Source organism: Trachurus trachurus (assembly GCF_905171665.1).
Source record: "Trachurus trachurus genome assembly, chromosome: 2".
NCBI lineage: Eukaryota > Metazoa > Chordata > Actinopteri > Carangiformes > Carangidae > Trachurus > Trachurus trachurus.
The window spans coordinates 5,169,434-5,191,260 of NC_139914.1; the positions used below are offsets into that span (position 1 = coordinate 5,169,434).

General features: G+C 40.9%; 1 pseudogene across 1 annotated transcript in view; it reads right to left on the reverse strand.

The window, feature by feature from the left end:
• Positions 1-21,827, reverse strand: part of LOC311000380 (gamma-aminobutyric acid receptor subunit gamma-3-like) — a 73,224-nt pseudogene that overhangs the window by 15,481 nt on the left and 35,916 nt on the right. The window contains exons 4-7 of the transcript in view: positions 13,147-13,238; positions 12,578-12,709; positions 9,561-9,643; positions 2,599-2,736 (exon numbers count right to left, since the gene is read on the reverse strand). The product of the transcript in view is annotated as a gamma-aminobutyric acid receptor subunit gamma-3-like (transcript). The remainder of the gene's footprint in view (positions 1-2,598; positions 2,737-9,560; positions 9,644-12,577; positions 12,710-13,146; positions 13,239-21,827) is intronic.

The following is a 21,827-nucleotide window of genomic DNA, read 5'->3' on the forward strand; positions in this document are numbered from 1 at the left end:
CCTCACACAAGGAGGGAAGTAAAAAACTATTACCTCATCAATGTTGTAAGACCAAAACCTTCTCTTGCCTTTGTTGGTGTTGTTGGTGAGTTATACTTTTTGTAATGAAACCACATGATCTCAGTGCTGTGACCATCACTAAAACTGCTTCACATGTGAAGCTTTTATTTCTGCATTACATATATTATGCAGAGTGGACAAGGGGGGAAAAAAGCAGCGTAGTGTGTCTTTGTATTGTTGTGTTGAGCTTTTTAGTTAAGAAAGGATATAACATTATGCTTTGAATCAGTCTTGGACTCCATAACCTCATGTGTTGTATGAGTTAATACTGTTCTCCTTGGCTCTGGAGGTGATGCTGCAGTTCGCAGTAAGCTGATTAGCCTGATGAAGTACATGTTTGCATTTTGCACTTCATAGAGCAGATAAACACTCAGTTTGATCAATTCCTGGTTGTGTTATTGATTGGATAAGACGCTACTCTCTAAACTCTCTAAACTCTTTCTGGTATCAATCTCACTGAAGACCAAGTACACTGCTTCAACAAGCTGTTCCTGTTCCTGGTTGTGATCGCTAAGCTCTGGCTCAAGAGTTGCAGTTCATAGGTGGGGTTAAGTGAATGGTAAATTGATACTTTTTTTTTTTTTTGGAAGTCTGCATGCCGCTTCAAGTCTCTTCTACATGCCCTAATACTTTCATTATGCCTTCAGCTGAGATTTAAATGTGATCAGAGGCTCATATTTAAAGAGTATGAGGGAAAGGCATGGGATTGTCAGCACTTTCATAACAGATCCTCTGCAAAAAGGCATTAGAAATATTTCCAGGGTGGTCATGTACAGACAGAAAAGGAAGAACATCAGCATTTCTGCAATGTAACCACAGAAAAGGGCATCAGCGAAGCTTTTGGGGGAATTTGCCATGAGATCATAGAACAAAGCGCTGAAGTGTTTGGGATTCCGCGTTGGGGCCCTTTGAAGAGGACGCTGCTGAATTGATAACGATGGTGGATTTGTGGCGGGGGTCCCTAGTGGCGCTGTGGCCACAGATCTGTCCACTCTGTCCTCATTAAAACAGACCCATACCTCAAGTGTTTATTAGGGATGAAGGATAAAGCAGCAAGAGGGAGAATGATGGAGAGGGAAATGAGGGAGAGAAAGGAAGAGAAACGCAGTACTTTCAAAGTTTGTCATGACGTAAATTAATGATATGGTATTTTTAGCAGGGGATCTAATCATCATGCTTGTGGAGATAGAGCTCCGGCAAGTGAAACAGGAAAAAGAAACGAGGTAATAAATGAGAAAACTGCTAATTTTCTTGAACAGCATGAGGTAGATGTGTAGGTTTGCTGTTGCTTTTGAGCATCTCAGCAGTAAATCGTTTGGTTGTGTGTTTTTTTTTTACGATGCAGCGGGAGTCCAGGAAAACATGTGATTTATAAGGCCATCAATGTGTCTTGGGATGAGTGGGCTCATCAGTCAACCTTTTTTTTTTTTTTTTGTGATCAGAAACACAAATATACAACGGAGGATTCTCATTAGATACAAATAGGAAGCTTGATCACCACAACACAAATAAATGTTGTCGCCTGAATTTGTTTATGTCTTTGTTTAAAAATATATTTGATTTAGCGATGTCATATACTGGGACATTTTCCAAAACAAAATGAAGCCTCACTTCCGACTCAGCTCCTTAATAATTTGATACCCCTCCCTGTTATCCTTCCCCTAATCATGCCAAGTGCTCTTGTTCCTCGAATATTCATGAACGGAGGTTCAGCTCTCAGAGAGCTGAATCAGGACACATTATGCAGATCCAAGCACGTCTCTCCAAAGACAAAAGACCCTATGGCGCAAACCAGATGGAAAAAAGGCAACTTATAAACAAGGTTAAGAGGGGTTAACAACCACTGCATCACGCTCTTCCTCCCTCATTCATACTGTTTCACTTACAAAGTCATTAGAATCTGTTTTTATCTGCACGATCAAGCGAAAGCATTAAAAATGTATTAGGGACTTGTCCACCTGGTGTCAGTTACAGGTGTAATACTGGCACCTGTTGGAGCAACCGTGTTCCTCCAGGTGCCACCACCTCCCAAACAAAAAACTTAAATTAAATCATCAAAGAACACAAAGCCTAATAACCCCACAGAGAGCATGGGAAGACAGGAGGAAAGGATTTAATTATTAAACTTCCTTTTTAATCTTTAATCTTGGTGATTAATGTCAGTGGAAAAACCTATTTGCCCTTACACCCGAGGGGAATACTTATGAGCTTTGAGCTTGTAGTTATGTGATTACATTTATGGGCATGGTGCTAATGTTAACCTGTGCAAAGCTCGGGGCACCAAGGTAGTCGAGCAGCTCCAAAAGCTGAGCAGTCCTTGAGCGAGACTCTGGCTGCTAGTCTGCAACCGACCTTTGACCAGCCCAAACAGTAGGGTAGAAGAGAGAAAAAGAGCTTCCTTGCAGGGATCAATAAAGTTGTATGTCATTATTATCCAAACTGCTGTGAATTGTAACATTCAGCATGTTTTGTTTTTTGTGTGTCTCAAGAGCCAGCGCTCTTGACCTTTCCCCGACCCTTTGTTGCTGCTTTTCTTACCTGCTGTCGTCCTGAGCACATCTGTGGTGTTTCTGAGCCCCATGAAATCAAACTGGTAAAGCCTCCAGTATTTCTGGTCTGAAGTTTCCACTGAGTTTCGCCTCCACTTGTACACAATCTCGTCCCGCGGGTAGCCGTCTGGGGGAAACCACACAGAGACTGGGTTGGGTGTGTGATAGAAAGAGGGGAATGCAGAAAGAAAAAGGGGGAGCTGAAAAAGTTGAAGGCAAAGAATACAGGAAAGATTAATGCAGCAATGCAGTTTTTATTGTATGCATGATTTATACCTGATTTATGCATGATTTATACAAATTTATACAGCAAGTTTGCATAGGCAATTCAGTGGACTGCAGACCAACTGAGCAATTACTGTTAACTTGTTTGCTTGGAATCTGCTGTGCTGCAACCAGAGTGAACAAATATCCACTCCAACATGTAATTCAATGCTGTGTTTATCTTAATTTCAGTGGAATAATTTCAAGTGCAAGTCAATTGGTGTCAGAGATACCCCTGTGCCATTTCATATTTTAATGATAGAAACTAAACAGGCTGGCTTAATTTAATGTATGATATTATCATGTGTCGACATGGAAATGGAAGTTCTTGCAGGAAATACACCTGCCCTATGGAAAACCTGTCGTTACGCTCAGGTGACATGTGACAGTGCGTTTACATGGCTGTGTACAAGTGGAGCAACCTGCTGGTGGTAGTTTAAAGCTGGAACCACTTTTCACTGATCATTAAAAGAGCAGGATTTCCTGCGCTGCCCCGTGCTGGGTGGAGCAGTTAAACACAGCAGAAAAGCATGTAAGACGATAAATCTCTGCAGAAGCTATTACTCTAAACACAGTGTCTCTGTGTTAAAAAGTAAAGTTGAGCTCATTTGACAAGTTGAAGCAATTTTGCATGAAAAAAATGAGTGACAGCAATAATGAGCAGGTGGCAAGCCTAGTTGTGCCCTGTAGTGGAAACCAGACAAATTATGCAAATGGTCTCATTTAGAGGATAGCCTTCTATAACCAAGAGGAGCAATCACGATGATGCAAGAGAGGTGTGTGGTTTTTTTTCAAAGTCTAATATGGATGGCAAACATTATATTGCCATCATATTTCCCTTGGTGTGTTTGTACAATTATCTTCACTGCAAACAATATTACCATTGTGTTACCAGTGTATCTTCATGGCTAAAAAATGTTTGTCATATTTCAGGCCTTTAAAAGCCCCCTGAAGTAACATGTTCTCAGCCAGTGTTATAAATTACAATCTGCTGTGGCCTTGGCTGTAATATTCTCCTTGTCTAGCCTCCAAGCAAACAAAACAAGGGTTGTACAATTCTGCCACATGACTGTAAACAAGTCCAGTTGAAGATGCCAGGGTTTTAAAGTCAAACTGAACTACAGTAGACTTGACAACAATGACGACAGTTATTCCCACTTTTAAAAACTAGCTTCAGAGATACAACAACAGGGAAACCCGTTCTCCTCACATCACAGACGCTTCGCTATAACGTCATCCCTCTAGCTTTTTAATTACGTGTGTAGTAGAACTGAACAGATAAACTGTTTTCATTGTTTGTCCACAAAGACTATGCATCAGTGAAATTACAGCACCACCACTACTCCTGAACACTGATGTAGACTGTATCACATCTGGGTAATTATGATTTGAATAGCTTTTTGTCATCTTCCAAACTTTCTAAAGTTCCCTTTTATTGTCTTGAAAGTAGAAACCGTCATTATCTACCTACATGGGTTAGGCTGACTTTGTCTTTGAAATTACAGTTCTCCTACTCGTCTGGGCATACAGTGCAGTATGCTTTGTGAAGATAACGTATCATGAAGTTAGAGGAAAGAAAATAGCCTTCTTTCCCTTCTCATTGCAGAACAGCAATTCTTTTCACTTGCACGAAAGGTCAGTTCCAGTTTATTTCCATCGTCAGCTACTTTTGTCAGTGTAAACTGTAAGCATTCAGTATAATTTCCCCTTTTTTCTTTACACTGACACTCAAGAAGTCCATTTTAGATGAAGTCTTCAAAATTGAAAACACAAACTCAGAGCAACAACTTCTACTGACTGACTGTTCAAGTAACCCATTCTCTGGGGTTTCAAATAACTGTGGCACTAAGGCAGTCATAATGGACGTCCTTGGTCAGTGAATGACAACTGTAGATTACTTTTTAAATGTATGACTGCCCTCTGGAGTGATTGCTCTGGAGTGATTACTTTGCAGGTGGTTTAACTGACTCATTCTGGTTTATTAGAGGCTCTGTAATGTTAACAATTGCGCAGGACAATCCCATGCCATTAAATTTGCTACAAATATATTCACTTATCCTGTACCCTAATATCTATTTTAATGGATTGGTGCAGTTTTGTATTCATAGTCTCCAGATGATGAATCTTAATGACTCATTGTTTTAAGATAAATCTTGAATGGATTTGGTACAGACACTCACTTTTACCCTTCTTTCACATGACCAATTTAAAAAGACACAAACATAAAATAGTTTGTCATTTCACAAAAAAAATCGTATTTGGAAATCGTTTTTTTTAAAGAAGAAAATTGGGATTTTATTTTTGGGCAAAATCGAACAGCCCTACGTCCAAGTGCCTGCTGGTCCTTAGTCATAGCTAGCATTTAATAGGATGTGCAATGTAAGAATCTATATGGCAACATAGCACCACAGAGGGTGTTCCTCAGTACTCGACGCCTGTGGTGTGGACAAGAGTCCAAAGAGCTTGTAATCAAAGTTACATTTTTTTTCATGGCTTTTATACCGAGCCCCCTGGTAGTCACAAAAGTTATTTTCTTCGACGTATCATTCTGTGGGCGTATATTTATTTCTGAAAGCTCCTGTGTAACATGGACAAAACAATTCAATACATGTTTTCAAGATGTCAGATTGCTTCCACGTGTATCTGCAATCAAAAAATAATCAGAATTGATAAGATTAGTGAACGTTGAAGCATTCATCATGTTTATAATGTTCTATCTCAATAAATGAAACCGATTAAAGCCATAATGGGGAGACTTTCTAATTTGCTTCATGATGAAGAGACATAACATTTCAAAAGGGATTGTGCATTAGGCTCCTGTAATATCATAATACATTAACAGCCACAGCTCTTGAGTGATTAGAGAAAGATAACAGTGCATGTTAAAGTGGGTAAGAAAGGATTATGTGTTTGGACACTGGAGAAAAGTGAGAGCCAACTGTGGCTTTGCTATCAGATCTGGCCCTGGTGTACAGTGGCTGAGAGACACTATAATAAGTCACCTCTAGTCTGCCTCTCTCTCCTCTAAAACAGATCTTCATCTTGTGAACCATCTGCCATGAAATGTGTAATTTGCAGGGTGGCAACATGTTTATGAAAAACAGACGGAGATGATCTGAGTCCAAACACTTGCTGCTCAGTTAGTTCATGTGCTGTCCTTTGGCACCTAAAAGCAAAGTGTTTTGTTGTAATAGGTAACCCTTTAATTTACAGGCCGTTAATTACGTGATAATGTCAAGAAATAGCCAAGAAATAACAATTAATTGCCTAGTAATGTCAAAAAATAGCCTAGAAATAACGGTCAGTGTTTTTCATAAAGGCACATGAAAAATTTCGCATGCTTTTCATGCTTTGAATTTTTTGGGAAAGGCCAGAATTTTTCTCCACCAAGTCGAACAATATTTCTGGTCTATTTCTACAATCGTTATTTCTTGGCTATATTTCTCGACATTACTATGAAGTGTACCGTTATGTCTAGACTATTTCTAGATGACGCAATTAGTTGTTATTTCTTGACATCATCATGTAATTAACGGCCTGTAATTTGAAGGGTTACCAATGGTTTTTTTTTTACTTCCAAATGGATGCTTATTTTTAATTATAAGGTGGTGTTTCCAGTAAGATAGTAGCTATACATGTTGTCTGGACACCTAAAAACGTAGAGCAGATGTTAGGAGAAACACTCTTATTGTTATCAAGATGACTCTGTTCAACTCTGAGGTAATTAAACCTCTTAAACTTTGGCTTATGTTTTAGTAAATCTCCTTATCTTATAGCCGTTGTGCCTTAATTACTGAGAAATCTTGCACAGATCAGAAAATCCTGAATTAAGCACAGTTATTTGAGTTTTGATTGGAGGGATTCGAATGTAAAACATGCACCGTTAAATTATGCAGTGATTCTTTTTCTATCAAAATATGTTTGAGTAATGATTAGCGATCAACATGGCTGGGAAATAGCAGTGTTCTAAACTGAGGGGCCAGATGGTTTGTTACACAGAACCATCTGGGAAGGCTTCATTGGATGAAGTTGGAAAAGGTCACACACTTACAAAAAACTTGGATAACCGCCTCTGACAACCGGCCAAGACGTAGAAAATAGATCATCAAACTTTCTCTGAGTGAATAATGGACAGAGGAGTTTTTTTTACAGAACGTAGCCATGTCACAGTGAAGTTGGACTTTGACCCTTTAATTTAATATCTAAACGTCATCATTTTATTCTTCTATCAAGCGTTTGTGTTAGATTGTGTCATAATTTGTATATGAATTTGCTGTTGCCGACTTGGAGTCATAGGAGAAAACAGATTCTTGCAAAGTTAACTTCAAATATAAATTGTGTAACTTCATGTCTTTAATTCAGTGCTATCAGAGACATGAGTTGTTCATCCTTTTCAGCCGCATGGTCATGCACTGAAGCGGTGGCTGGTGGCATTGGGGGTGGGGGAGGGTGGGGGGGGTTATTACTGCAAATCCTTTCACTGAGAGCAGAGACATAATGGAAGCCCATTTGTGGTCAATAGCTCTTTCACCAGCGACAGTACTGTAACATCCGGTCTCATCACACTGCGAGCAAATTGTATATAAGCTGGAAAAAAAAGTCAATTGAGGAGAGCTTTAATAATGGCCAGTGACAAATACTGCCATCCACAGTCGCATCAGGTAATGATTATTACCAAAATTAAATCATGTCTAGCAGTGGAAGATGTCTGGTCCAGTACAATAACTCGTCATATGAAATCTAATGTGATTTCAGTGCTTATTATGTGGTGGGGAAGATAATAAAAAAAACCAGTTTATAGCTGTTTTTTGCCCACTTTTGTTTGGTTGAACTAAATGAATAGTTCAACATTTCGGGAACTATGTCTATCTGGAGACTACGGCAGGTTAGCGTAGCTTAGCATCAAGACAGCTGACAATAAAAATAGTAAAGAGAATAACATTGCTGTATCTTTTAATTGGAATTAGGGCTTAAATAGTCTGATTGCATTTTGTTTCTCATTTACAGTTTGTGTCTGCAGGAATATTTAGCTAATTAATGATATTGATTTGAGGAAAGTAGTAAAAATTAACAAGGCAAAAGAACAGTTAATGTAAACATTCATTTAGAAATTGGACCATTTGTGTGTCTGTAAGTAGCCGGATCATTCTGAGTGAAGCCAGCTACAGTAGGGTAAAGCATTTCTGTGCTTTTTGTCCATTAAATGTACTAATCCTCATTTTGCATTTCCTCACAATGAAGCTCTTTCCACTGAATGCATCAAGGTACCTGCATGCATACCTGCATTTCAGTGATTGCAGCCTGTTGCATCAAATCATTGCCTCAAAATAACTATTCTCATTCTGCCTGTGACTGACTCGCTGCTTTTTTATCCTCACACCTCCTTTGTCCCTGTACCTCACATCCTGTATTTGCGTGCTTTCATACTCTGCCCAATTCTTAGAATCAGTGGTGGCTGCTGATCTGTCAACCGAATCCATTAAGCTATTGAATGACAAACCTACTGTACTGTCTGCACTGCTCTTACAGAGCCAAAAACTCTTGCAAAAAATGATGACGGATTGAAAATCTTTTAAAATCAACATAGAAATTTGTCTAAAATTCAAAATAAAATGTTTGTGTTTTGCTTTCTGAACCTATACTGTACACTGAAGTTGTGTTTTTCTGAAGGACCACAGCGACGTTTGGTGCTGATAAAATGGAGGATAAGCAGCACCTCCGAAAACTGTTTGGTCTCACGCATTGTAGTGGTGAAGGCGTTTCTGTCCTGAGGAATAAAATACGGGAAGTAGCTGCAGAGCCTGATTTACCGTCGCAGACAAAATTGCGTCTGAAATTTAACGCCTTGGAAAAGCAGGTGTAAATCTGCGGCACTGTTTTTATCTGACACTTACAGAGGGTGAGAGACTGTGGAGCAGACAACAGCAAGAGAAAGAGAGAGGGAGAGGGAGAGAGACACTCAAATTTTAAAGACACATTGCTTCAGCAACGCAGCACAAGAGGAGCTATGTGTCATTTCTCACACAACTTTACCTGCCTGTATTTCCTGACTTAATGGCTCACAGCAGCAACAGCTCATTGTGATATGACTGCAGCAGCCAATAATGTTTGAAAAAATCTCTCAACAACAACATTAGCCAGTTCAACTACTGTTTCCTCACATAAAGCCGGCCTCTGTTGATATAAATACATACTCAAACACATGAAAATGTGGTAACAGACAGTGCCAGGCTTTGCAAATATCCCCCTCTATATGCAGGCGATTCCCCAATCCACCGATCAATAACTCCCACTGAAGCAGGGACAGCCCCATTTAAGGTCACCTCAGCCGCCTCTCTGCATCTCCCAGGTGGGTTTACCTGCTTCGGTGTTCGTGCTGCTCAGGCGGAAACAGTTCAATGTCGGCGCTTCTTGTTTGGCATGAAATCCTGTTTTCATTTCCACCCACTCAACAACCACCTGAACAGTTTTCATGACTTTCTCTGCTCCCTGCTGGGATTTCTTGAATCTTAAAATGTCATCTTAAAACTTTCTTCCCCTGTTCTTCCCTCGGTTTTTAGCTTTAAAAGTTTTCTCCTGGGCAGGTGCGACATGAATACGGCTTTGCACTTCAGGAATATGACCATATTTGTCTTTGTGGGTGCGTAAGTGAGCGTGTGTTTGTGTGTGTGTGTTGCCAATATTCACAGCTGGAGAAGACGAGAGGACAGGAGTGTTCGTCCATTGGGAAATTATGTAGTTGCAGCTGGCATTCTGCGTTGATGGTCATCCTGGAGAGGGAGAGAGACACACGGAGACAGAAATACTTAGACAGTGACATTCAAGGCAATGAAACTGCTTTGGACTCTTCATTATGAAGCACATGGCGTGAATGCACGGTGTTCATCATCGCTTACATCATATGATGCACTTAATGCTCCATAGTGTACGCAGCTGGCTTCGGACCAGATGGTACGGATCACACTCGGTTTCCTGGTTGATGTGTGAAATCCCTCAAAATTATATTGTTTAATTATCAGCGTCAGACATTACGTTTATTTTTATTTTTTTGCGATGGTGGTATAAACGTATAGGTCAGGGCACAAAGGCATACGCTTCTAAAAACAAGAGTGCTTAGCTGTGATCACTGGACAAGTCACAACAACAGATGTTTTGAAGCAGCAGCAACGGTCACAAAGACGCAGCGGATTAACTTTACATGCAGAATGTACACCTGTGTCTGAAGCAGTGTGCATTCTCAGTCTGTTGCTTTTACTATAGATGCAGAAATAGCTGTCAAAGCGAGTTATTCATTTAAAAAAATGTTTAAAATTAGGCTTTTTCTTTCCATTGTTGAGTCTTTGTCTCTGGTTTAGTTCCTCATTAGTTGGAGGACCTCGATTACAAAAGCAGAGCCTCAATCAAGGCAGGAAGAGGCTGGCTCGCTCAGGTTGCTTGTTGCAGCAGGTAAACAAAGTGCAGATGATGTACAGTTTCTCATTTGCATACTGATGCCGGCTCTCGTGCTCGTCAGCGTCCAGGGTGTCCAAATCTTAACGACTGTGGGAGCTGAGCTGAGCGGAGGTGAGGGGCGCGAGCAGCAGCACAGCGGCAGAAATGTGAGAGATGTGTCAGTCAAGGCAACTACAGTACGCCTCCAAACATGCGCCTCTTCAGAACTTAATATCCTTTTAATGAAACAATAATTTTCAGATTGATCACCAGAACACGCATTAGCAGAAGTGAAATTAGCTATTAAATGCCAAACATTTTGGGGAAAGTTTGTGGCTGTTAGGAGAACATTTTCTTTTTTCTGTTGTATCCAGAAGTTGAATCTTTCTAGGAACGGCTGTAGTGGCAAAATATTTGTGTGTCGCTGTCATGGTTACAAAAGCCTATAACTGCTACTCTAGATGGAAGTTCAATACCCTTGATAGATCAAACTACAGTCAGGAATAGAACGTATAATCATTGTTAGACGTCTTTGTCACCTGATTGAGGAGATTGATGGACCAAAACGATAAAGGAGCCTAAACCAAACCTAACACCAGCCCCAAGTCCAATGTAATCTCTTTCTGGCTCTTTTGTTTGCTAAGTAGCAACAGCAGCAGCAGCTGGTTGTTTCATTTGTCTTTCTACCATTGGTCTGGTCAGAGAGCATGCAGTGGATTCATCACAGCTTTTTCCCCACTGCTCTGTGCAGCTGGAAACAAAGTTAATGAGCATTAAAGAACCAAGACAGTGCTCCACACAGCTACACAGAGCTGTGGGGGAACTGCAGAGTTAGGTGCTAGTTCACTGTGGGTTTATCACATCACTCATTATCATCGGTCAATCTAAAAATATTGATTAGTGCAGCTTTAAACTTGCTGGTGCTTTAGAGAAGAGGCTTTGAGTTATGAACTGGTGCTAAAAAGAATATCTATGACTCAATTTAGAGCTCGTGATCACAGAGTTATTAGCCTCTACAACAGCCCCAGATCATCCCCCTACAATTACGAGCTACATTTTAGGCAATTAGGACCATTTAATATACTTTATGTCTATCCTTTCTTTTCTCCATAAATCTAGAAATAGAAGCTGGCTGTGTGCAAAAGCCTCATCAGTCCCTGCTGAGTATTTGCACAGTATGAGACATCATAAGTTATCAGGAGGAACTGAAATCTTCTAGTCAAGAATGAAAAAAAAGCAGTGAATTCCCTGAGAGGAGGCTCACATGCTTTGGCACACACACCTGTCGTTTTAGGACACTGATTTGACAGAATGTCAGCTACCCTGATGCAGCAAGGAGCTGTGCAACTGGTGCTCCAAAGGGGGCTGAAAAAAACAAACACTCTGGGTGATGTTTGCGATTCGGTCAGGGTCTAGTTTGAGATCTCGGACACGCAGGTGAAATTGGATCCTCAAGACAGAAAAAGCTCATGTCAGGGCTTGAAGGTTCATAAACCCAGATGCCACTCAAATTAAAAAAAGAACCCACACGGTAGGATTTGAGTCGAGTTATTATTTTTTTGTGGACACAGACACAGACACCCACATACACACACACACACACACACACAGTCTACAGCCCCTGACGAACCACCCGTCGTCCTGAGTGTCTTTTCTCTACCACAGAGATGCTGTCAGGATGAAGAGAATAAAATGAAGTACACATGACATGGTGGCTTTGTTGTTAGAGAAGTTTTATCCTCCTCTGCCAAAAGTAAAGCTAGGCTTTGGTGCAGATTTTGATACTGAAAAAATACAAAAACATCACATTGTTTATATTAATAGACAAGAAAAAAATAATCAGAAGCCCAAATATTTGAATCTAGCTGTAAATAACAACAAATAACAGATCATTTTTGACTGTGCTCCTGTCAGCAGGAGGACATTGTTTGTCTGTTCTGGAGCACTGGTGCAAAAATGATTGATATGACTGGTTTCTGATTATCCACCGCTCGGTTTAAGCTTAGTCATGATGCGTTTAAAGGCCAAAGGTGACTTTGTTAAGATCTAGAAAGGTTAAGATACGGTATACAAAAGTTGACGGTTGGACGGAAAGGCATGAGGAACTTTCAGCTTCATGTAAACATGCTCCACTTATATGATATGTATGGAGTGCAGGGTTTCCTGCTAAATTCACCGTTTAGATGCCACCTGTCATTGTTTTGTCTTTAATCACCATATTACCATACAATGTGTTTTCATGTGTTCTGGAGGTTGTAGTTTGTTTTTTTTACCTCAGCGTGTAGAGTATTTTTCCATTGTTCCAGATGCGCAGCAGCTGATTGGGTGTTGTTATCCAGTGCGAGTCGGCGGTCTTGGAATTCCTAAAGATGGTATCGGGCAGCCAGATCAAGCCGACCATATTGCTGGTTGAATAAGAGACAGGCACAGAAAAAAGTATAGAAAAGTGAGCGAGGGGGCAGAAGGTATGTTATGATTGCAGTTGAGATTCCCTCAGAGTTTCTTCTTAAAAGCATGAAGCAGCTCCACGTCGCAATAAGAGGATAATAAAATACCAGGGCGGCAAAGCGCATCAATCAATTTCTTCCATTAATTGCAGGCCTTTCCCCAAGAGAATAAAGAACGTCGTTCTCGAATGAGATATATAGAACACAATAGTTGCTACAGTGGAGAGACAGACACTCAGCAGTGTCTTGGAGCTGTTTAAACAGAAAACGCTGTAATTATCAACTCATACTGTAGGTATTAGTGCTGCTGTACAGCCACACAGCTGACATACTTGGAGAATTTAAAATAAAGCTGTCAGGGCGTTTGCATCGTATCCTCGGTGAGTCGACTGTACCTGTTGAGGGTTAGGATCCGCATGCTGCTGCTGTTATACCGCAGACGGGTGTCCACCCAGGTCTGGGCGAAGATAATATCGATCTGGTACTCCTGGGGAGAGAAAAGTAGAGTCAATATAATGATCTGACAAACCCTTTTAGAGGAGTATAGAGACAGCAAAGAGATGTGCTGGAAGCCTGTGTGCTTGTGGTCTCGGTCTAGTTCCTCTGGAGGAGCTGATAATGTGTTTGTTCGAACATAGACGTGTCCACATCAAAGAAGATCCTAAAGCAGCACGGCACGCACTTGAAACACTAAATACACACTCTGCTTTTGATATGGAAATTAAATTACACCATCTCACAAACTGTTTACTTCGGCTTTTTTTTTTTTTATCACCTCAGCAATGACCCTGCTTTTTTAATTGTGAGAAGCTGTACAGAACCAAGACATTGACTCTGGATTTCCTTACTTGGCAGTGAAATAAGTCAAAGTCACGCTGGCATTGTTAAAAGAACTCCATGTCGAGTGTTGGGCAAACTTTTCACCACACAATAAGTTAAATCCTTGAGAAAGTGGATTTGCATGAACTTTGTTTCCCCAGTGTCAAAGTTGAGTACATTTTCTTAATCCACCATGCTTGAGTGAGATCGGAGAAAACACACTTAAAGTAATGAGAAAAGGGTTTTTTATTGTTGTGCAAAACAGGCTTTGTTCACTGCGAGGTTAATCGGGTTATACCGCAGTTGCTGCTTTGATCAGAGCCAAAATCCAAAGAGCATTTTAGTGCAAGATGTGACAGGTTACTAATGTTACCACCCAACTCACTGGGAGGCTCCAGTTTTGGCAGAAAGTGTCTAATCGACGACCACCTACATCAAGAAAATGGCTAAATATAACTGTGCAAGAAGTAGCTGACAAAGGGTTTGTCATTCATTGATCTTCACTATCTTTGACTCTTTAATTAATGGCATTTATCTTGAAGTGGGATAGATGTGGGGACTGCTGACTACAGTCACTGACTACAAATTCAGATTGTTTAGTTGCAAGCTTTACCTAATCAATTGGATCAAGTCCCATTGAGACCAAAATCGTATTTTCAAGTAGCTAAGACACAAGTTAAGCAAGGAAGTAAAGGAAACCATTATTGTTTTGATGATATTTGAAGACAGAACAGATTGTGTATTGAGTATTGTAAGACCCCATGAGCATTATTTAAACCACACAGCCAGCTATTCACACTTTCCCATTGCTCACAAGCTGAGGACCTCCAACATGGCCGGCAGAAGGTCAGTACATCAGCTGGACGTCCGCTATAGGGTGTAAACAAGGCACTTTGATACTTCAATAAGGTCAGACAGTGTGGAGTCTTTGAAAGCTGATGTGAAACGTCAGGGAAAAAGTATATTATTATGTGATACGAGTGATGATGTGGGTTTTAGGGGAATGTTGAGAATCACGGGGGGATTTCTGTGAAGGAGAGTTGAAGGTTTCCTGTGCCCTTTAATTCATTTCAGCTCAGTTTAATTTATATAGCGTCAAATTATTACATATTATCTCAAAGCGCCTAATCATAGTGTAGCCACCAATTCACAAATTCACACATACTAGTGTCACTCACCTCCTGACTTTTCTGCCCTTCTTTTCCCACACCAGACAGATAAGACCTGACCTTCTCAATACATCTGTCACCCAGTTCCCATTGTTACCGTCAGCCTGCGTGACCTTTGGAGGATAATGATAGGGAGACGCCCGCTGACAGCGACACACCCATAATTCAGACAGACAGAGTAAGACCACAACATGTCCCGCCTGGCGAGGGACGAACTCTCACGGCAGTTCCCAAATGGGATTTTCTGCTTCAGCTGGGCCCTTTTGGGGACGACACCTACAAGACAAGGCACTGAAGCAGGTCCATTATTCATGGTCATTATGCAAAACAATTGAGTGAGAGTGAAAAATCGAGTGAAAAAAGGTCGAGTGTGCAGAGATACCTGACTGAAATAAGCTTGTGTTTTTCCCCTGGGGATCCATTCAGTCAGAAAATGAAGGTGTTAAAGGTCCTTTATTACTTTATTGCTATTGACACAAAAACAATGAAGCAATGGCTTCAGAGAGAGATAATCAAAAGTCTATTGTATGTTGTCATCTGGGAAGATCCAGTGCAAAAAGTCAGCGAATGGGAGTTGCAAGTTCATTATTTAGGGCATAAATATTTTATTTTAGGTTGTTAAATATTCAGAACGTGATAAACTGTGTCTCTACTGTTTCTAAGTTTTACACAGCACATGCTATAGATACTGGGGAACTTAGGAAACGGATATGATAAAAAATTAAAAATTATCTAATTTGAGCGGTGAATTGCTATCAATAAAACATCACCATTATGGAAAACCATTAAACTACAATTGAAAAGCCTCAATGCTGAACATTTGCAGGATAATTCTATTTATTTTGACACATGAAATGAGAGCAATACATCGTAAAAAACCACATCTTCTTTCAGCACAGTGGATACGAGTAAATAAACTTGCTGTTGGCATGATCCAGGCACAAATCACCAACTGTGGCCCTCTAGTCTTTGGAAATGAGAATACAGTACATCCGATAATACGGAATCCATTATTAAAGCCAAAGGATGTTGACAGCAAAACACATTTGACTGAAATTAATTAGCCTGACTTGAACAGCATCCGAACAAATAGCTTCCTCTTTATCCAGCCTCATAATTCTTGCATGGAGGCTTCTCACTCCTCAGCAGCTACCGTCCCTGCTCAGCCACATTTTCTACTTCCATGTACCAAAAACATGTTTTTTTCCCCCAAAAAGGCAGATATATTATCTTTGTACTTCACAGCAGCTCAATTGAATATTACTTTTGCAATCATTGGTCTCACAGGTACCCACATTTTCAAATCAGTAATTACAGTTAGTCATCTATTGTTTACCGCTGATTCCTCCGGTTATTTTCTGATATGAGTTCATAGAAAGAAAAACAAACTGGAAAAAAGTCCATCAAGTGTTTGTTTTTTAGTTTATTCTCCACCAGAGGAAGTTAAATAAACGCATTTTTATGTGTAAATGAAACGACACATGCACTCTTCACCAGGCAGAGAAGGTGAGGCACTTGTGTGACCTGGGGTCTCATTTATAAAACTGTGCGTGGGATCGTTACTAAAAGTGTACGTACGCCCAAAAGCCAGGTTTTGCGTGCGCCAGTAAATATTCAGACTTATAAAACCCTGCGTACGCACACCTGCAAGCAAACTTCTCTTTATAAATCACAGAGTTCCTACAAGTGTGCGCAGCTGAATCCGCTTCACGTTCCGCCCTGTACACGCCCTGTTTTAACCGTAGATGGTCCATGCAAACCACCACATGAATGCGATCTGCATGTCAATGAGCCTGACGTGCTGTTGTTCTGTCGGTGTTGTGAATTAGCTGCAGGTGTGAAAGTGGCGACGTGACGTGTTGCTGCAGCTGTTAACGGCGTCAGCGGCTCAGAGCGCACGCGGTGGTGTTTTGGTGCGCTGCCCTCTCACATGCTGGACCCGGTTCGGCACATTTACAACAATGACAACAGTTTTAATCTGAAACGAGTTATTAACCATTCATCATGGTCTCCCTCTCCCTCCTTTCTCCTCCAGCGGTGCCGTGGTGCAGAATTACGCACGGGGCTCACCGCTGTATTATTTACAGTAGGCTAATTAGACTGATCGATAAAACTTTGAATAATTAGTGGAATCAGTTACATTCTGAGGAATGATCAAACATGACACTTCTCTTGATAACAAGAAAACAGAATGTATTTGTGCGAACGATTACTGGATTTTTTCCCCCAGGGTTTGAGATTTAATTGACTCTCTTTCATATGTTCACAGTATCATAGGAACATATTTACACCATGTATTTATCCCATGCAGCCGCGGCCTCCTCTCCTCCTCCTGCGCTCTGGGAGTGGACAATATGACGGAGAGATGGTGGTGATTAAATATAGAGAAGGAATTTTGATTTTGAATTTTAAGTTAGATTCTAAGAAGATGTTTCTGAAACACTAGTCCGATGCAAAATAAGGACGCTGTTGAATTAAATCACCGTGGCAACATGGATCTGACACATACGGGTTGAAATTAAATGTGTGACGGCCGATAATAAAAACATAATCGTTCTTCTCAATCATCATTTCTGAGTCTGACTTTAGTTCACCACCACACCGTCTGTGTCGCCAATTCCCCTTTTCCTCCAAACCATGCGTACGCATGGGTCAGAGTTTGCTTAGAGCTGCGCACATTCTCCCGTCAAGTTAGTTTTTTATAGATCACAACCTTGGCGTAAAAAGTCACGTACGCCACTTTCAGGCCCGTTTTGTGCGTACGCAACGGTTATAAATGAGACCCCAGGTCTTTAAACTACATGAGTTCAGTTAGTGAGACTCAAAATTAAATTAATAAATTACTGTTGAAGCTGTTACTGTTACTGTTGCTGGTCAAGGAATATTTTGACACTCTGGTACCTTTACTTTATTCTCTTGCACCCTCAGCGATGGGCGATCAATGCATCTTGCGACACTTACATCTCACTCGCACTCTGCTTCATCTCTGACCAGTGACCGTCCGGGGAGCTCTAAAGTCCTATCTTTATGCACTTCATTATATTAGGCTTTGCAGTGAAGGGGATATCAAGCTTAAGCACAGATCACTGACAAATGCATTACTTCAGGCAAAACTTATGCAGCATAGTTGGTATAAATATTTATAAGTTAAATATTTATATCTCCCAGAAAATTGGTCGCTGGACTACATTTTTAATCCTGCAAGAAGAAGCAAAAAAAGATAAACATGAGGAGTGTTCCTTTTCTCCAAGTCATGTGTCCACTCCTCATGCTGGCTCTGATGATACTTCATCAGCGTGAAAGATATTTAGATATTCAGTTTTATTCTCAGATCCCTCTCATCCACGCCGCCGTGCCCCTCCTCCCCGCGTAAACACATCCACCCAGGATGCTTTGCTGTTGCTTTGTCCTGCAGGCAGCCTCTCAGTGATGCTCCTTGTGTGTGACAGGCAGGAATAAGGGTAAACACGACCATTCAACCGGCGCTCAGGGGTGACGATGAACTTCTGTCACACGTGTAATAAACAAAACTGTACGGCACCTGCGGATACGAGTGGCATTTTGAGGATTGCTTTGGTGTATGTGTGTGTGTGTGTGTGTGTGTGTGGAACTAATTTCACGAACACGCTTTTCTCTTGTTCATTCCCGAGAATCAAACAGAAAGACCTTTGAAAGCAACAAAAGGGAATCATTTGCATACCTGGCTGTTTTCTTGAAGTCTGTTTTGTGAGGAGGAAAATGAAAAATGATGCAAACTGTCGGCTCTGCTTCACTGAGCGTCTCGCCCGGGGTTCGATCAACACCTGTTTGTCTCAGTGAGTCGCAGCCGTAGTGTGACTGTCGTGTGCCGCACTGGAGTACAATTTGAGCTATTAGCAGTTCATTTTCACTGTGCCCATGGATATAAATAGTTTGTCAGGAAATTAAAGTTACACGTGGTCTAAAAATATGTGGATTGTGTTGAGTTATGCCAGAGAGTAGAGGCGTGACTTTTGACTTGTCACTTTCACTGTGGCTTTCAACTTCACTTGAACTGTAAAGTGGTTTCAAACTTTAATTTCCCACTGCATACTGTACGATATCACATTTGAATTTGAGGTATAATAGATTTTAGTGGGTTGAAGTTTTAGGGTTTTATGTGTGCAGATTGCTCAACCGTGTTAGATCGTTGACTATGGAGGGATGTCTCCAAAAGCAAGTCGATCGCCATTGATTCAAATGGCAAAATGCCCAATTTAACAGCAGGAATACATACTGTACTGCATGTCTGGCATTATTAATAGGGCAACGCAGCACCTTCAACAAAGTTTTGGCTCCACAAGGTGGCAACGGTGCAGCAGCCCTCTCTTTAAAACTGTCAAAACCTATGTGTGATGTCATGGAGGCTACATCTGCCTTTATTATATATTATTAATTCAACAACAAATGGAAAGTCCACTAAAGGGTAATTAATGTACATGTATTGGTTTTTTCCAAAATGATGTCATGGTGGCAACAATTTCATCTGGCTAGATGGCATGAAAACGGCTTCAGGCAGTTGAGCCTTTATTAGTTTTAGTCTCAAATGCGCTCTAATAAAATACAATACAATATTGAAGTCGAACCCCGGAGTGAAACAATAATATCAGCAGCAGAGGCAGGATTTAAAAGTTCTTCGTCTTAAAGAACAGCGGGCAGCTCCTCTAGTTTATCTGTCTCCAACGAGCAACACGTCCTTTAATCGATGTTGATACCAGCAGCTGTTTTCAGTTTGTTTGAAAAGGTGTTTCTTTTTTGCTCTCAGGCTTCAGGAATAGTCCATCAAACACAAATAGCTCATAATTAATTTACATGCCGATAAAAGAGTTTCACTTCAAACACTACATTTCTGCGTGCGCTGATTCGGAGGGGAAAACAAGCGGAGGAAGAGGAGGAGGAGGAAAAAGAAGAGGGATTAAATTAGGCAGGAAATGGGAGAGGGAAATGAAATCTAATAAGAGCAAAGTGATGAGCGGTGGAGAAGGACATGCAGGAGCAGGAAGAAGACAGACAGAGGGAGTATTTAGATACATGAAGTAATGCAGTTATTGCTATGTCAGCTAATCAATATCAGCTGACTCCAAATCATATTCACCAGTCACATTAAATGAACGCGGTCTGTAGAATATGATGTTCCCATAATGCTGCAGCTGCGGGTTGTGTTTTGTTCCACCTGCTACATGCTGTATACAGACTCTGATGATTCATATACTTATTACCATACTTGGTGTGATGGCATAGCTCCTGTTCTGTACAACCTCGGAGGGTTTCGCTGCTCTCGCTCCTCGTTGGGGAGCATTCTCGTGGGTACGCATGCACTGACACACAAGTTAAAACTGGATTGTTTTTCTGACATCCAAGGCCATTGTTTTTTACAGTTCTCACTTTTGCTGTAATCTCTCCTCGGGGCAATGAGATAAGGCGAGTGGAAAGATACCGGTTATGGCAAAGACATACTACAATTACCACCTCAAGGCAAACCAGCCAAGGTGCAGGACACAAGACCTCAATCTGGACAATGATCAGATGTCTTTTTTAAGGTCATTATGATGTCACAGTCGACTTGACCATTGACCATTTGGATAGAAAATGTCAGCACTTCATTTTCTCTTTAGACGTTTGAGTTATTAGGTTTTATAATTAGTGCATGAATCTGTGAGTTGTGATCGTAAGGGGTCTCTGTGACCTTGACCTTTGACCCTTGACCAACAGCTAATGAGTTTGTCTAATCTAAACAAACTCCCTTCAGTTGGACCAAGTTTGTTCCTTGTATCCGTGTGAACATTTGTGCCACACTTGAGGAAAATTCCCTCAAGGTGTCACTGAGATGTGGCGTTCACTGAACCGTAAGCCCATAAATATAACATCTCTGACCATCCCGCTTTTAGTTCTCATCTTATTCAAGTTCACATTTTTTTTTTTTTTTACAAACGCGCCGTGAGCTGACTGACAGGTAACCCATTAATTAGACAGTTTTTACTTTTTAATAGGGAGCTGCCAAAAAACACGAGTGAGAGCTCCACACACCTCTGTTTGAACTCTTTCACCTTCTGATGATGGATCAAGGAAAATCCCAGCACCAATGTACTGACACACACACACACACACTATTTTTTACGAAGTAATTCCAGCAAAAACCATGAAACAAGCACACAGTCGACAGAGATTGGATTTCAAAGACCTACGGTGTGATTGCAGGGTGAAAAAAAAATGTAAAAAGTGGCGAGATATTGGCAGACGTTTGACTTTAGTTTGATCAGGTGTCAGCCTTTCATAAAGGTCGCAAGTGACAATTATATAAGAGAAAAATATTATCGGGCCCCTGAGGTTCCTCATCTGCCTCAGAGAATGCAATTAAGCACAGTGAATGCTGTTTCATTTTTCTGAATTAACTCATGACGCCGCCTTAATGCCGTCTTCGTGGAGGCGGCGAAGAACAACGACCTTCGCCACTGCAATCAGATAACCTTTTCTCATGAATTTTCAGCCTCACTTTCGCAGCACCTAAATGAGTCACATCAATGAAGGTCAAGCATGGAAAAGCATAAAAAAAAGAGAGAGAGAGAGAAACAGGCACATGCACACCCACGCGCAGAGAAACTACATTAAAAGGCACTTTAAGGAGTTGTTTGACATCTGGAAAAAGCACAAATTCTGCACTTGGCTGCATGAGACAAAGACTTGAACAGTTATTTTATCCTGAATTGTTCTGAAGTGGCTGGGGGGGGGGGGGGCAGTTACTGTCCCCTCTGTTGGAGATAGGGACTAATTACAGTCATATTGATCCTGAATGGTTAAAATCCTCTGAACGAGTTCTTAATTTTCCACAACAAGCGACGGGATCAGATTGAGAAATATCGCAAAGCGTGATAATTGAAGGGTCCTCAAGTGATCCCCAAGTGCATGATATCAGTTCTTGTGTGTGTGGAGTGTCATCACATAAATACATGGACGTTTACCCCTCTTAAAACTCCTTGTCATCGTGGCATGAATTGATTTATGCTCCCAGTGATGTTGAAATGATTACAGTGTCTGGGATCTCGAGGCGGACTGATTATAAGCCGTCTGTG